A 9879-nucleotide genomic window follows, 5' to 3' on the forward strand; every position below is an offset into this window, starting at 1 on the left:
TTTCTGTATATTAAGACTGCTACCCCGTACAATTCTACAAAATTAATGATGGTTCAGGATATTTTTTTTTTATTGATGTTGCTAATGTTTCTCATAATTTTTTTAAGTGTCTCCTTCATATGACAAACACTATAAATTGCAGGCACAACAAATATTGCTCAGCTTGATAAAAATGCCTTAGGGTTGTGCTGCAGTTTCAACAAGCAGTCATAATGTTATTTAATTAAACGTGCTGTAAAGATAATTTTCAGTTGTCAAAATCAGTGACATTGAAGCTGTGGCCATATGTATCATTGATCATGTGATCTTCCTGTACATTATCACTCTGTGCAATGTCACTTTTGTCGTAGTTGTCACCATCGGTAACTTTAAAGCTACATTCATATGTTGTATTGATTATGGAATCAGCCTTTTTAATTTCACTTACTATACTGTCACTTTTGTCACTATCAGAAACACTGAAGCTGTAGCCGTAAGTGTCATTGGTAATGACATTGATGTGTTCACTTTCACGTTTACTGTTGTAAACCGTGGTGGTATTTAAAGATAGGTTGTTTTTTTGTAATGTGCTAAGTGCTTTTCTTGGTTGACTTGTAAAAGGTTCTTCTTTGATAGAATTGTAGATTTCTGTATCTTCTGTTTCAGTTTGCTGACTTTTAGATTTTTTTGTAACATTTATGGGAAATTGATGATTATGGTTGCTTTTTATTTTCTTTATTAGGTAAACCAAAATAAGTAAAACAAACGCAAGCATACTTGTTGTTGCTGTCAGTATCGTTATCACCACCTTTTGATTGCTCTTTTCTGAAATGTTGTGTTGAGGTGTAGAAGGCTGTGGAGTTGTACTTGTATCTGTTTGCATGATATCTTTGACAGCAAAATCAATATAGTCTGAGATATTCTGAACATCAGTAAACGTAAGACACTTGATTGTGTAATTACGAGCTGGTAATTTCTTGAAGCATCCAATAATGTCACTGTTACTACTGTTCATCAATTTCTGACCATTTAATGTCCATTTGTAAATCTTGTTACCAGATCCACACCCAGAATGACATAAAGAGTACAGTATATCGCCAACATTTTCAGGAGTTACACACAGATTGTTGACTTTCACCATTTGTTGCGGGTGAACCTTCAAAATGAATGTGTAGCTTACAACCATCAACTTGACTTCGTCATAATAGTCTTTATATTTTAAAGAAAAACAGTAGAAAAATATTGCATCTCCAGAATGAACAGCTTTAAATGTATGAGTAAGATTTATAGGGCTTTTCATCAAATCATGGGACTGTGAAGTATAATATCCACCTTGAATCCAACCGATTGTAAATTCTTGTTGGATTGCACTTTGCCAGAATGGTTGCACTGTACATGAGATTGTTCCTTCTTCTTCCTCAATTATATGTGTTAAACCTTCACATTCCGCTGTACTCTTGTAAAATGAAGGTTGATTCAGCTGGACACCAGGAGAAGAAAACAGAATATATTCATTGTCATAATTTTGACATGTGTATATTCCTACATCTTGTTCATTGAAAGATATAAACAGTTGGCAATTGAATTTAAGTAAGTTCTCTTCGGCGTCATGAGCTTTATAGATATGGTACCCCGCATATTTCTGACCACTATGATAAGAATAAGAAGAATTTGTTTTAGTAATTATCCACACCTCCTGGTTCTCTGTACTTGATTGTTTGATTGCCACAGGAGTCAAGTTTGATCTGTATTCTTCAACGTGAACCCATTCCACACCACCTTTAGCACTAACATGGTTGATAACCAGCAATTTAAACACACCTAAAAGGATGAGATTGAGGACTGATGTAGACATCTTGTGTAATTCCTAGACGTCTTAGAATTCTGGGCTTAATATAATCGAATCTCTAGACACTTATGTATGTGTAGTATATGTAGTACAGTACCGGTATACTTTTTGAAACAAAATGCTGATCGTTAATTTACTGTATTTTTTATCTCTTCTTACTTTCAGTGTCATATACCCTAATACAAATTTTGCAGTTTCCATTCCTACTCCTACAAGGAAATACAATAATGTTATTATCATTTTCTCCTGTGCTCTAATGTTAGTTTTGGCTTTTAAAAAATACATTATTAAACATTCTCTATGGCAGTGCTGAGGCGGGGGTGGGGGGGGGGAGTGTGCAGACGGTTGATCGCACCCCCTTAATTGTATTAAAAAAATAATTGTTGCATTGTATTGTTGATATCAATCCGGTAAGATTTTTAAGGTATGAGAGTGCAATTTTCGGGCACCTAGAAGTCCATATTCTCACAATTATTTCCACCTCAGCCACACCAACCTTAGCAGTGGCATGCTTGATAACCAGCAAATGAAACACCACTAAACGGATGAGATTGAGGATTGATGTAGGCATCTTATATAATTCCTAGACATCTTAGAATTCTGGGCTTAAAATCTACTCTCTAGACACATGTAATTGTAGTAGAGATGTAGTACATTATACTGTTTGAAACAAAATGCTTATCGTTATTATTATCACTTCTTACTTTCAATGTCATGATATACCCTAATACAAATTTTGCAGTTTCTATTCCTACTCCAACAAAAAGGAAAGACAATAATTTTATAATCATTTTCTTCTGTGCTCTGATTTGGCTTAAAATATACATTATTTAACATCCTCTACGTCAGTGCTGGGGCGGATGCAGTAATATAAAAAACGGTCATGCAGTAACTTGAGTCATTAGAGAGTATTACATGAATACTTTCACTGACGCGTTCTAAAAATTGATCAGTAAAGAAATATTTGTGTGTCTATATAGATCAGGTGCTCAAATTAAACGTATCTTTAAACTTAAATTGTATGTGGCTTTATCAAAAATATTTTTGCTTATGTAGGCCTACCTGTATTGTCAACAAACACTGCCTGAAATCGTTTTAAAAGAGCTTAAAAACGTATTTTCTATGTCGCTTGTTCTATAATGCGCCTCATTCAGCGCACTCAGGAAATCCATGTTAAGTTTTTAAATGTTTTCCCACCTTTCTATAAAAGAATTGAATTTTTCGCTGTTCCAAAAATATCAATACAATATGTAATACTTGCTTCGAATCCTGTTTATGTACCATTTGGAAATCACAGCAGATGGATAAAGGGCGATAGTCTGATTCGATTTTGGAATGAATATCAACATCTGTTATTGAATTGAAAATGGTATTGTCACAAAGGATGATAGTCAACTTTTACCACGGCCTATGAAAGCAAAAAAACTATATATAAAAAAATTAATTAATTAATTTAAAAAAAAAATAGAACGTCCGGGATTAATTCTTCATGATCATTTCCATGATCATGACAAAATGGCATAAATATATGTGACATTTAGTAGACTTATAATTATTTAAATTCCAGGCTTTGGAATCACACAGTAAAATATAGTCGTCAAATCCATTTTATTATCATGGTAAAATCAGAATTATTCAAGATCTACATTACGTTCACACATTTTTCAGATCTGGAACATAAATTTCCTATTTCATATTACCAAAGAATATAACAAGATAGTGTTTTTAATCCCGTTTGTAGACATCTTGTATAGGCCTAATTCCTAGAATTCTTAGAATTCTGGGCTTAAAATCTACTCTCTAGACACAAGTAATTGTAGTAGAGATGTAGTACAGTATACTGTTTGAAACAAAATGCTTATCGTTATTATTATCACTTCTTACTTTCAATGTCATATACCCTAATATAAATTTTGCAGTTTCTATTCCTACTCCAACAAAAAGGAAAGACAATAATGTTATAATCATTTTCCCCTGTGCTCTGATTTGGCTTAAAAAAATTTACATTATTTAACATTCTCTATGTCAGTGCTGGGGCGGATGCAGTAGTGGGGGGGGGGGGTGTGGACGGTGGATCACCCCCCTTAGTTGTATTAAGAAAAATAATTGTTGTATTGTATTGTTGATATCAATTACCGGTGAGATTTTTAAGGTATGAGAGTGCAATTTTCGGGCACCTATTTTTTCCTTTCAGCCTCAACATTCAGGGGCGGATCCAGCCGGGCCACGAGAGCCTGTGGCCCCGTCATCCAACCGAAAGATAAAAAAGAGGGAGAGAAAATTGAGAGGAAAAAAGGAAGTGCACCCATTAGTGCAGTGGCGAAAGGAGAGCTCGATCATTTTATTACTTACAGTATTTTGAATTTTCTATTGATTGACGACGAAAACAACGCTATATATCCCTGACGCCGTTTTTTTCCCAACGATTCATAAATCAGGATGTAATAAAAGCCAAACAGACGAATACCTAAGATGTTTTTTTAGCAGAAGTACTAGAACAGCTACCAATGAACCATGCTTCAAAATGTCTTTTCAAATTGGTGTTTTTTCAATTTTGTTTATCTTGTTAGGCTTAAACCTTAATTAATACCATGCATGTGAATCAAGTGGTTGATCCGGGCACTACACCTCTCAAAAATCAGACTTAGGTTCAGGTATAGAGCTTTGCGACTCCCAGCATAGGAATAGACTATCGGTCCTTGATACCTTCGCGACGCCCGTGGGGGGAGGGCTGTCTGGGGAAATAATTCTGTCGAGGAACACTGCTCTAAAAAAGAATTTTACAGTCCAAGAGTGCTACACTTTTTTTTTTATAAGAACCAGTAAAATTTTGCTTAGGCTCAGTGTTCTTATATTTTGGCCAATTTCAGGCTCAAAATGTTCTTATTTTGTTCTTATTTTACACACTTTTCTAACACAGAGAATTATTATTGTACAGCAGTATACACTGTACTTGGAGGTGAAAGTGGTCCTGCAAAAAATGGCCCCTGAATGAAAAGCCCATCAAAAAATGGCCCCGGTTAAAAAATGGCCCCAAATGGGAGGTAGGTACACCTACTGTACTGTATTATAGAGGGTATTGCATAGTCACACCTACTGCACATAAGGTGCAGATATAATTTTTTGGTTTTTCTAGTTTGACATTTTTCCTCAGCCTCAATTTGTTCTTATTTTGTTCTTAATTTTTAAGCAATTCCAGCCTCAGTGTTCTTATAAAATGTGTTCTTATAAAAAAAAAAAAGTTTTTCCGAGCGTCTAGAGGTGCCTAGTTATTCTTAAATTTGCTCACCTCAGCCCCAACCATGATGACGCTGAGGTGGACGTGGACTCCATATTATCAATGTTCCCACACCCCTGTCATAACATTTCTGGATCCACTCTGCAACCATAGTGGTCCTGAGGTTGTGTGGATTCCACGCACCCCTACCGCCAAATCCTGCATCCGCCCCAGCAGTGCTGGTTGTGGTGATGGGTGTGGTCTTTGTTTTACTTATTAAATGTGAATAGCAATTTTGATACGTTTGAAACTTGGCAGAATGCAAGATTATTAATAACAAATCACAGAAGTAAACTGATGTACAGATGTAACAAAAGTTACATAATTCTTAAAATGTTTAGATGTTAAAACCTTAAAAATGTCTCCAACTAAACGTATTAATTCAACTAAATTAAAATGTATTCTTGTCAGAATATTCAGCAATATAAATATTGTATCAACAGCTTTAAGATATCCAGCTTCAAACTTAATTACCATAAAGGAACCACGCTTTACTCATTGTGTGTTATTCTAGGCCTGCTGATCGGGCCTAGCTACCCTACCTCTACAATCCTACAGTATTACGTGGTCAGGCTATCTCTTCAAGTTGTGGTTATATTATAAGGCTCTTTAATTTTTATTTTAATTTTAATTTATTTTTTTTTGCAGTTTTGTTTATTGAAATTCAAAATCTGGTTGCAAAATCTAAGATGATAGTGTTTACAAATCAAATGGTTTGCTTTAAGCTACTCTCCAAGGTTTTCCACACTTATTGATAGTTTTTTGCTCTTGTTTTGGCACCAACAATAGCCGCTTGCAACTGCATGCATTTGTGAAGTTCATATATTCGTTACATTCGAAGGCTTATTTAATCGATTTTAGAGTACAAAATACATATAATTGTTTTTCTCCCCAACGGATTATGTTTTTCTCCCTGACGGGGGGGGGGGGGGGCCCGGCGCCACCCCTGTTTCTTACTATTGAAACTGCATTACGATGTTCGGAACTTTGTATACAACTTTACCATTATCCTAATTTGTAAGGCTGTTGTATTTATAGCATACAGCTTAGTATTCTTATTCTCTAAATTTATTTATTTTTGAATTTTGTGTGCTTTTGCATCAGCAAATAAGTTAATAACATGATCAAAGTTAGCAATGTTTTCTGCTTCATCACGCTCAATACTAAGTAGTACCAAAGCAGATAGTCTCGCTTTTCCCATCGTGGCTCTGAGACACAGCAGGATGAGCTTTAGTCACATGTAGTCATTACAGCATAATATAAAAAACAAGAGAAAACGGTCAAAATGGACTGAAAAGAAATCGCAATCTATAAATTTGCCAATAAAAACAACTACATTCAGATTCTTATTATTAATTGGAAAATATTCATGCCTGACGACATTAGGCCTATATCAATTTCGTCGTGTTTTTCTAAAGTGCTTATTTTTTATTCTCATTCTCCCATTTCAGCGCCCCTCCCCCACCCCAAAAAAATAAAACATGGCGCCCTGGGCACGTGCTCTTCTTGACCCCCAGCTACGCCACTGCCCTAAACCAAATTGAGGTGGAATTGCAACTGAGAATTTAAACCTGGACACTCATTTCATGAATTTATTTTGTCACGCAAAGAAAAAGAAAACAATTTCCTTGTTTTGTTTGAATTAATTTTACCAATCTGATACTAAATCTGATGATTTGTTTATATATAGGCCTATTTATATAATCATCAAAGAAAGGTAAATACAGTGTTCGAATAAAGGACATAATAATACATCGTGTAGTATAGCTCTCAACGAATGTAGTCCTGTAGATAAATGAATAAAGAAATTGTGTAATAAAATGCCTCTGGCGGGACTCGAACCTGCGACCTCTCGCTGTCAAGGCGAGCGTCATAACCATTCAAATACCACCAGATACACTCCATTCATGGACCTATAGGTCCATGCTCCATTACACAATAGGTACGGCTAGAAACATCGGATTTAGTATCAGATTGGTAAAATTAATTCAAACAAAACAGGAAATTGATTCTTTTTCTTTGCGTGACAAAATAAATTCATGAAATGAGTGTCCAGGTTTTATATATACAGTATATATATATATATATATATATATATATATTAGTCTATGGACACTCATTTCATGAATTTTCTCACACAAAGAAAAAGAAAACAGTTTCCTTGTTTTGTTTGAATTAATTTTACCAATCTGATACTAAATCTGATGATTCGTTTAAATATAGGCCTATTTTTTTAGTCTAGGGATATTGGCAGAGGAAAAAGGGAAGATGAGGCTAATAGCCCTATGTATTATATACCGCATACATATATTCAGGCATCTGATTGGTTAAATATATGACGGAAGTTTTGAACGATAGTTCATTTTTACCGGAATAAGTATTATCAACCTAAATCGATGTTCTGCAAACTATGGGCCGCGAAGCATTTTTGGAAGCCGCGAAGCCGTCTGAGAAATTGAAAAAAAAAGTTTTATATAATACTATTGCGTATTGCACAATATGTTAGCATTGACCTACAGGGACTTGATCGGGAGACCATGTCACAGACAACCACTGTGTTGTTATTCACTGTGATGAATACAGTTAATTCATGATTGAGATATTCTACTGGCGTAGTATACTATTATTTATGTGAACCTACCAAACCTAACATTGGTGACGAGGATACTGTTCAACATGCTGTGTGATGTGATTTTTGACACGAGTTGCGCATTTACGGCTACAGAACAGCCATCATCAGAAATAACAAAGTGACGTGTCATCATAGAGAAAATATTTTTCAATACAGCCACTTCATTGTTACAGCATATTTACTAACCGTCTCGCATCGTGCGGGACGGTCCCGCATTTCAAAGTGATTTTGGATGAAACACGCATTTTGCAAAAACACATGCGTGATCCTAAATTTGTGACGCATTTAGCACAAGTCTATGCGTGATATGATATTACGAATTCAGGTAAATGTATTTAAAATTAGAAGAAATTGGTTTAGTAAAAATATAAAAAACGGTCATGTAGTAACTTGAGTCGTTAGAGAGTATTACGTGAATACTTATTTCACTGAAGCGTTACTAAAAATTGATCAGTAAAAAAATATTTGTGTGTCTATATAGTTCGGGTGCTCAAATTAAACGTATCTTTAAACTCAAATCGTATGTGGCTTTATTAAAAATATTTTTGCTTATGTAGGCCTACCTGTATTGTCAACAAACACTCCCTGAAATCGTTTGAAAAGAGCTTAAATGCTCAGGTCGCCAGAACGCCACAGGCCACGCCCCCTCCCCCTCCGCCGAAGCGCCATCCCTGACCCCGCCCCCAGCCAAATGGTGTAGTCACGCATTTCAAATCTTTCAGGTTGGTAAATGTTCAGCGAATGCGGAGCTTGCATTGCACCCTCCATGATTGCACACACTGCTAATTGCTAGATGATTCTTTTCGTGCTATTTGAGTATAAGTGGTTTTCACTATGTTATCGTCTAGTCAGGGAGTTGTTATTAATAACAACTCCCTGGTCTAGTATAATATTAACCCTGTAAGATCGAGTAGATCCGGTATGGAGGAATGATGGGGTGAGTCATGAACTAAAGATAAAAATGAATATAAGACCCGTCTTAGAAAGTTAACTACAGTAAACAACACCATACATTTTCTGATAACCGAATGCCCATGTCGATACTTTATTGGTAAACATAGGCCAATACCTGTAGAGTAGTCTTTCAAAGTTGCGGAGTGAGTGACTGAGTGTGCGTGAAAGTTTTTGGAAGGAGAAAGCTATGACGTGTGTGGCTGAACCGTGTTTGGTTGAATAATGATAGAAAAGGGGGAAAAAAAAGCAATCAACAATTGTCGTTGGGAAAACACAAATGTACTGTATTATTTATTTAATAGAATAATATTTAATTTGTATACAATGAAATTTTGTCGCTGAGAGAACAGACAATGATGTCAAAATACTAAAATAGTGCATGGAGGATATTTCCTCCATGAATAGTGTATATACATGGAGGCTTCGTGATCAAAAGTTCTTGCCAGAATTTGGTATGTTGGTCGCGGCTGTACTGCTGGGTCGCGGCTGGTGCCTGGAATCGTAAATAGGCCGTGAAGTAAAAAAGTTTGCGGAACGTTGCCCTAAATGATAAAACTTTTTTGCCCTGTCGCGATGTGTCTCTAGGCAGCCACATTTAACGTTGCTGTGTAATATTGACTGCTCAAATTAAATAAAATTTAGGAAAAAAAGTAATAAAACATAAGTGTTTTCGTAGTTTTTGGGACACACCATATGTGCCATCATACACATCATTTGATAGATAGGCAACTATAATAGCTTTATTATGATACCAAATAATTATATTCAAATTGACTCTTTTAGTAACAGTTGCTTCAAAATACAATTCTAGGGTTAAGAAAAAGTGTAAAATTTTCCGTTTTTGTGGAAGGTAACCTTTGACATACTGCAACACCGAAATACAAAATGAATGATGTCTTACATTTTGTATAGGTGTTTTATTTTGTATGTGGTCAGTTTTTGAATGTTCAGACGAAAAGGTTGTTAGCTTAGCATTTTTCGTATTATTTAGTAAATATGTAATGTTAAATTTAGCCAAAAAAATCATAAAAAATATGGTTTTTTGTACATTAATTTAGGTAACACAATTAACATTAATGTATCATCATACACATCATTTGATAGATAATTTTACCAGTTCGTATGATACCTAATATATTAAAATTGAGTCTTCCACGTCTACATCTAAAATCTCACAATGGAATTTAG

This window comes from Anneissia japonica, unplaced genomic scaffold (genome assembly GCF_011630105.1).
Source record: "Anneissia japonica isolate Jap-2015-1 unplaced genomic scaffold, ASM1163010v1 scaffold2707_len876726_cov182, whole genome shotgun sequence".
In the NCBI taxonomy this organism is placed as follows: domain Eukaryota; kingdom Metazoa; phylum Echinodermata; class Crinoidea; order Comatulida; family Comatulidae; genus Anneissia; species Anneissia japonica.